Genomic DNA, 8,029 nt, shown 5'->3' with positions numbered 1-8,029 from the left:
CACACACACACACACATATAAACACACACACACAGACACACACACACACACACACACACACACACATAGACAGATACACACACACACACACACAAACACACACACACACCACAACAGGCTTCCTAGGGTATAAATTAAGACAATGTTGGTAGGCCTACATGAGGCTGGTGGACTCTAACTCACCTGAGGGGCGTGGATTCTGGACTCATCTATGCTGAGGTTGACCTTGTAGCTGTACCGCCAGGCGCCTCTGCGTAGTACTCAGTAGGGTCTCTGTATGAGGGTTCACTTTGAGAAATGTAGCTCAGGTACTCCAGTGCTTTACAGAAGGACTGAGAGAGGGATAACACACACACGCATAGATAGATAGATAGATAGATAGATAGATAGATCAAATCCATCCATAAACATATCTGTTTGTGAGAAGTTATGAGTAATGTAAACTATGTGAGATGACAGCTGTCATTTTTCAGTTTGTCTAAAAAATTAGGTAAACATTCAAATACAAAATGTAACTCCATTATTTACAGTTCATATGCAGGAAAATACAGTAGCTACCTGGGACGTTGCACTTACTACTGCACTTTACTATAGAAATGCAATATTATGGACAGAGAAATGTAATTGTACTGGCTACACGAAGACCCTAAAATAATATGAAACTGGCCTGCAGCTGTACGTAATACTGTTAACCAATGCAAGGAATTTTAACATCTTTTATTGAAACACTCACACATATCACTGACATGTTCCTCCAAAGCACCTTCTGTCTTGGTTCAGGTCGCAAACAAGGTCTTTTTGATAGGGTGCAGTGGCGAACTTGTTCTAAACTTAATGGCTTCGCCACCATAGCTTAATATATTTTCACTAAACTAACACGCGGCAGAACAAATATTTCTGGCAGGCGGACCGGAAGACTAGAGCAAAAGAGAGAACTTGTGTACCGAAGATGTACTTTCATTGGCTAACCGCCTAGCGTTAACCTCTCGACGCACCGCCGCGCCGCCTTCCCGAGATGCATAGCGGACGCGTTAACTACACCTTGCGCTCTCCATAGGAAACCAATGGGCTATGTGCGGCGCGGTGGGCTTTGCCGCGAATGCGTACCCAATGCGTCATGTGAAACGCCTGTGTGGGTTGCATTGTCCCTCTCGCACGATACAGGTGTTGAAAACGGCAACTCCTCTAAGCTGGCATTAGATGGGCATGTCACATATTATTGACTTTTTTGGTTAGGCCTACCAAGCGCACATTTATATTTGAATTAAGATTATGGATCATTTAAAATAAAAGCAAATTGCCCGCACTGTTACTGAAAGCGTCCGATATGTCGCTCTTAGAAAGGCCAAATCCGAATGCGTCCTGTGAAACGCATATGTGGGTTTTATTGAATAAAGCCATGAGCGTCTCTCTCGCACGATAATGTGTTGAAAACGGCCAATCAAATCCTCTATGCAGGCAATAGATGGCATGGGCATGTCACATATTATTGTGTTTTTTGGCTAAGCCTAACAAGCACACTTTCATGTTTAAATTAAGGTTACTGGATAATTTGAAACAAGACCAAATTGTCCGCGCTTTTACTGAAAGCGTCAGATATGTCGCCCTTGGATTGAAGGTCAAATCCGAAAGCGTCCTGTGAAACGTGGGTTGCATTGGAGAAAGCCATCTCTCTCTCGCACAGTAAAGGTGTTGGAAACGGCCAATATACTCCTCTATGCGGGCAATAGATGGCACGGGCATGTCACCTGTTATTGTGTTTTTTTGTTAGACTTACCAAGCACACGTCCATGTTTAAATTAAGGTTAGGCTACTGGATAATTTAAAACAAAACCAAATTGTCCGCACTGTTGCTGAAAGCGTTGGATATGTCGCCCTTGTATTGCAATTTGGCCAAATCCAAATGCGTCCTGTGAAACGCCCGTGGGTTGCATTGAAGAAAGCCATGAGCGTCTCTCTCGCACGATAAGGGTTTTGAAAATGACCAATCAAATCCTCTATGCAGGCAATAGATGGCATGGGCATGTCACATATTATTGTGTTTTTTGGCCAAGCATAACAAGCACACATTCATGTTTAAATTAAGGTTACTGGATCATTTGAAACAAAAGCAAATCGTCCGCGCATTTACTGAAAGCGTAAGATATGTCGCCCTTGGATTGAAGGCCAAATCCGAAAGAGTCCTGTGAAACGTGGGTTGCATTGGAGAAAGCCATCTCTCTCTCGCACGGTAAAGGTATTGAAAACGGCCAATATACTCCTCTATGCGGGCAATAGATGGCACGGGCATTTCACCTGTTATTGTGTTTTTTTTTGTTAGACCTACCAAGCACACGCCCAGGTTTAAAATAAGGTTAGGCTAATGGATAATTTAAAACAAAACCAAATTGTCCGCACTGTTGCTGAAAGCGTCGGATATGTCGCCCTTGTATTGCAATTTGGCCAAATCCGAAGGCGTCCTGTGAAACGCCCGTGGGTTGCATTGGAGAAAGCCATGAGCCCAGAGCGTCTAATAACATCGCTGGTGGTTTTACGCTGAAGTTGGTTGAAAGCCATGAGCGTGCACCTACACTCGAAAGGGTGCTATATGCGTGGACAGAAAACGCCGAAGGACGTGACAAAACGGCCTTATATGACGCCCTGAGATGAGAACGGGTTGGCATATCGGATATCGGCAAAAAAGCCAATATCGGACATCCCTATTCTCTAGCCATCGTGATTTCGAATTGGTGCAGTTTTCAGCACAAAAACTCATTTTATTCTTTTGCTCTTTTGCATTGCTCTATGCTGTTCTGTGGTGCTTTCTGCCTCTTGGTTGCGCACGCATGTTTTCGTGACGTTCCATAGAAATCCATGTATACCCCTGTTGTCTCAATGATAACTAGATGTACCGCAGAGCGGTACAAAATATGACCGCCGCCCAGTCCAGCACATTTTTTCCACAAAAAGAAATCACGCTGAAAGGCCTATATGATTCTAACTGTCTCACTAAATTGCATTATCCACACTCAATTCTCACTGGTATCTGCTAGACAACAAGTACCAAAACATGATTAGTTCATAGATTTCACATGTAAAATTCATTTTATACAACCCCACCTCCATCTTGCCTGTTCATAATTATGAGAAATTCTTGATTGTTTGTGTTATGTTTATGTTATGTGTGTGTGTGTGTGTGTGTGTGTGTGTGTGTGTGTGTGTGTGTGTGTGTGTGTGTGTGCGTGCTTGTGTGTGTGCCTGCGTATGTGCCTGTGCATGGAAGCGTACATATGTCTACTGTGTGAGTATGTGTCATATGCAGTGCCGGCCCAAGCCTTTTGGGGGCCCTAAGCAGAATTTGATTTGGGGGCCCCCTCCCACAACGCAGTCACCTGTGCTTGGTGATAATTGACAACTTCACACTATAATGTCATATTATAAATTAATACAGTGAGGTTATGTATTAATACAGCGACTGATTATGAACTACTGTCCCCCTGGACACAGATGCATACGGACCCTCTCCCCTACCCTCTTTGTGCAAATGTGGGTACAAACGGGTGTGTGTGTGTGTGTGGGTGGGGGGGGGTTAGATGTGATTTCCTGTATTCTGGTGCATTTTTGGGATGGTCAGCTGGAGAAGGGCAGTACCTAAATTTGTTCAGATTCATAGCCTTTTGCTTTTTGACTTATTGGTAGTGAATTCACACAACTACTTGGGGTTCAGGGTCCCTTGACCTCTTGGGCTCGGTAGGCTCATTCAGTAATCCATCCTTGCTCACATGCCAAAAATGTTTTGGCGCTCCAATCTAGACTTCTGGCCCCATGTGCTTGGTAAACCAATGTATTAATATAGTTGTTATTTACACCAAAATTTGTTCAGATTCATAGCCTTTTGCTTTTTGACTTATTGGTAGTGAATTCACACAACTACTTGGGGTTCAGGGTCCCTTGACCTCTTGGGCTCGGTAGGCTCATTCAGTAATCCATCCTTGCTCACATGCCAAAAATGTTTTGGCGCTCCAATCTAGACTTCTGGCCCCATGTGCTTGGTAAACCAATGTATTAATATAGTTGTTATTTACACCAACCCTGTCACCTTTTAATCTTAGAGGGTACTAAAATCACAGTTTTATTTGAAACATTCATATTCAAAGTGAAGCACTAAGGGTGGTTTACTGAAGTTGAATTGACAAATAACAAAATACAACAGCATTTGTATTTGTTGTAAACAAGTACATCAGTTTAATGACTTGTTTTTCAACAGATTTGCTGAACAAATCCGCAAATGTGCATTAAATGAGCAATTTTCAACTACAAAATAAAAACAAAATAGACAAACATTAATAATCAAAAATAAAATGTCCCAAAAAATAGATAATTATTCCTACTTCGTTCCTGGTTTTTAGGCATCTGCAACTCTGCAGTGGACGAATCTGCAATGATTAAATAAATACATAAATAAATAAAAAAAAAACGATGTTAAATGTGTCATGTCATATTAACAGGCTATGTAACCATTTGCCATCAAGAAAACCTCACCTTCTGGTAGGTAGAGTTAGGTAGAGGTAGAGATGTGCTCCAAAGGACTTCAACAGTGTCTCTGAAAAAAAAAAAATATTGCATAAGTGCATAGTTGATCGAGCAGAATGAGTTTATTTTGCTATCATTACTTACACTCAAATAACAAGCAATTCCACATGTAACAATTCATATTCTATTGGCAAATGAGGCATACTCAAAAGAGTATACTTAATTGCGGTATGGTGAACGCTTAACATGGTGATCTACTGCAGCCTAAATATTAGGGTAGCACCGCTACATCACTTGCCACTATCTTAATCAAATGTAAATTTATTTTCATCACAGAAGTCTCCCCACCCAACATGGTATATTTTCTCAAACACTACCATCTCTCTCCAAAGATCTTAGAGCAGAGCGGACGTACTGTTCCATCTTTGCCTATGAAGCTGGAACGTTACCGATGCCCAGAGTCGCGCTAGTCAGTGGGTTGGGTTGGGACTGGGAGCCTGGGCTTAGTCTGTTGTTGCTATCAGACTTACCACTATGTCACATATTATAGAGCAGTAATAAACTATCAACACTTTCAGGTGCGAAATCAGAAACAATCCCTCTGTGGTAAATTTGCCTTCAGCTACGTTTTCATGTAGCTACTGTAGTGCTAATGTCCACTTCAGTCAGCTAGCTAACTTTAATTTACGACATAATAAGCCCACCTAGAGCTAGGGTACATGCTTGATTGAACATCCAAAACAATCCCAATATCCTTGACATCTGAAATACATCTAGATAAATATATATTAATGGGAGACATTTCTCTGTTGATGGCGGAGATTTAGCTTTGGTGATGGCTTATATTAGATCATGACAGCTAGCTAGCTACCTCAAGCACAAAACATACTGTAAATAATCATGCAAAACATACCTGTATCTTGCTCGTTTTTCTCCTCCTCTGTCATTTTCTTCGTTCTGTTTTCGGCACCAGAGGGATACGTCCTTTTTTGTGACTTGTCTGAACATTACCGTCTCTTCCGATTGTTGAACTTGATGCAGTGTCTGCACGAATTGTATATGCACCCGAGGTGTCTACTTTATGCGCGTGACTCAAAGGCTGGCAGACACAGTAGCAGTAGGCAGGCATATTAATCATGAAATCATAATTTTCTTGATTTGAATGATAATTGTTTCATTTATTCATTCATTGATGTCACTTGTTTACGTTATTTATTATGTAAAAAAAAAAAAAGAAACTCGATTGGGGGCCCCCTGGTGGCCAGGAGGCCCCAAGCAGCCGCTTAGTTCGCTTATGCCTCAGGCCGGCCCTGGTCATAGGTATGATTACTGTGAATGTGTGTGTGTGTGTGTGTATCTGTTTGTGCACATGTGTGCACATGAACTGGGTTAACATGACCCCTGGAGGCAAATATACGGAAAAATAGTCATCCTAGGTCCTACAGTTCTCAAGATATTCACAGAGAACTGTGTCTGGCCTACCCTCCTTTCGGGGGGTCCAGTCCAGCGGGGGGGCTACAGATCAAAACGAAAAATGACGGTTCCATGCTATCCATGTGGGGGTACATGCCCACCAAGTTTTGTGTACCCCGGTCTTTCAGTGTCCCGGGAATCCTTGTTGGTGTACGTCACTAAATGTACACATAAATTGTTTTATTGTAAGGCCCCCCATGAACGAAAGTACACAAAACTTGGCATGCATTCGGAGGGTGTCATAATGATCCTACACTTTCAATTTCGTGCAGTTTTGACCATGTCAGCCAGAGATATTGTGATGAAAACACCTAATTTTTTGCTTTTTAATTTTTAACTAGGTGGCGCTATACATGAAATAAGTGGTAATGGGATGGGTTGACATGGCCCCTTGAGATCAACATACAAAAAAAAGGTGGACCTCCTAGGCCCTACGGTTCTCGAGATATTCACAGAAAACTGTCTCCGGCCACCTACAGGCCAGTTGGTGTATAGTAACATAAATTAATTTATTGTGTGGCCCCCCATGAACGGAATTCCACGAAACTTGGCGTGCATTTAGAGGGTGTCATAATGATCCTACACTTCCAATTTCGTGCAGTTTTGACTATGTTAGGTCACAGATACCTGCGATTACAACACCTAATTTTTACTTTTTTGTGTTTAACTAGGTGGCGCTATACATGAAATGAGTGGTTATGGAATGGGTTGACATGGCCCCTTGAGATCAACATACAAAAAAAAATGGTCCTCCTAAACCTTACGGTTCTCGAGATATTCACAGAAAACTGTGTCTGCCCTACCCTCCTTTCGGGGGGTGCAGTCCAGCGGGGGGGCTACAGATCAAAACGAAAAACGATGGTTCCATGCTATCCATATGGGGTTACATGCCCACCAAGTTTCGTCTACCCCGGTCTTTCAGTGTCCCGGGAATCATTGACGGAAATTTGGACATGCAAAAAAGAAAAAAAAAAAAAAAAAGAAAAAAAAAAGGAAAAAAAAAAAAAAAAAAATCTGACTAAACCTATATGACCGCCGCTTCGCTGCGCGGCGGTCATAATAACATCTCATTTCAGACTATATTTCAAAGTTTTCCGTTCATTTGCATTATTAATATAACATCGTATTTTGTCATTTTTGGCAAAGACATGCATTACGTTAGGGATATTGAACATATTTAACATTCTATAGTTTTTTCAAACTTAACTTAATTCGCCTTATTCACCTGGAACGAGGCTACAGGCACGGATGGGCAGTATTTCTAATACATGTACTGTATTTGAAATACGTATTTCAAATACAACATTTTGTAATTTGTATTTTATTGAGATGATGAAAATGCATTTGTATTTTGTATCAAAATACTTCAGTGTTGTGTATTTTTGTATTTTCAAAATACTGTAAAATACTTTGTGTGAGACAATGTGTTGACATCTATCTAACTATCTATAAAGCACGAAATCTCTGTCTGTCTGTGGCACTTTCGCATAGTCAAGCCCCTGTGATACCACTCTCGGTCACTAGGGAATTTTGGCGCTGTTTCAAACTTGCTATGGGCATGCACATTGCACTACTATCACAACACAAAATGCGCTGTGCTGCAGATTAGATTGAGTCAGGTAGCTTCTACTTGGTGCTTTGTCCAGACCTGTCAAGGAAGTTGTTTGAAAGCAAGGTGAGCAACCAAATTTACCTAGTTTATTTTAGTAACAGAGTGAGTGAGAGAATGGGAGACAGCGAGGAGAGCAGGTAAGGGAGTTGAACTGGAAGCTTGTATGCTGCATTCTTGACACATTTACAGCTGTGTAGCATTTATAATAGTATTACAGAAATAAAGCATTTATGGATGCTGATTCTGAATATTTTGTCTACTAAGCTTCAGGAATTATGAACTTGGCTATGCTTTTTCAGTGCGTAATGTGTTCTCAGTTTTCAATTTGTGATGCATTTGGAATTATTATTTATATTATTATAACATTATAACATTGTAAATAATTAGGGCGGTCAAAATAACTGATTAATTTCGATTAATTAATTTGAGAAA

The 8,029-nt window shown here is 41.1% G+C and overlaps 1 long non-coding RNA gene across 1 annotated transcript in view; it reads right to left on the bottom strand.

Moving 5' to 3' along the window:
- Positions 1-775, bottom strand: part of LOC143110080 (uncharacterized) — a 2,942-nt gene extending 2,167 nt beyond the window's left edge. The window contains exons 1-2 of the long non-coding RNA XR_012984054.1: positions 734-775; positions 184-332 (exon numbers count right to left, since the gene is read on the bottom strand). This is a non-coding gene — a long non-coding RNA (uncharacterized LOC143110080). The remainder of the gene's footprint in view (positions 1-183; positions 333-733) is intronic.
- Between the last annotated feature and the right edge of the window lie 7,254 nt (positions 776-8,029).

This window comes from Alosa pseudoharengus, unplaced genomic scaffold, assembly GCF_046254945.1.
Source record: "Alosa pseudoharengus isolate Yale_2024_CS ecotype anadromous, Long Island Sound unplaced genomic scaffold, YU_APseudo_1.1 YU_APseudo_1.1_scf_7, whole genome shotgun sequence".
Lineage (NCBI taxonomy): Eukaryota > Metazoa > Chordata > Actinopteri > Clupeiformes > Clupeidae > Alosa > Alosa pseudoharengus.
The sequence above is the reverse complement of the archived record's forward strand: the minus strand, read 5'-3'. Positions and strand labels throughout refer to the sequence as shown.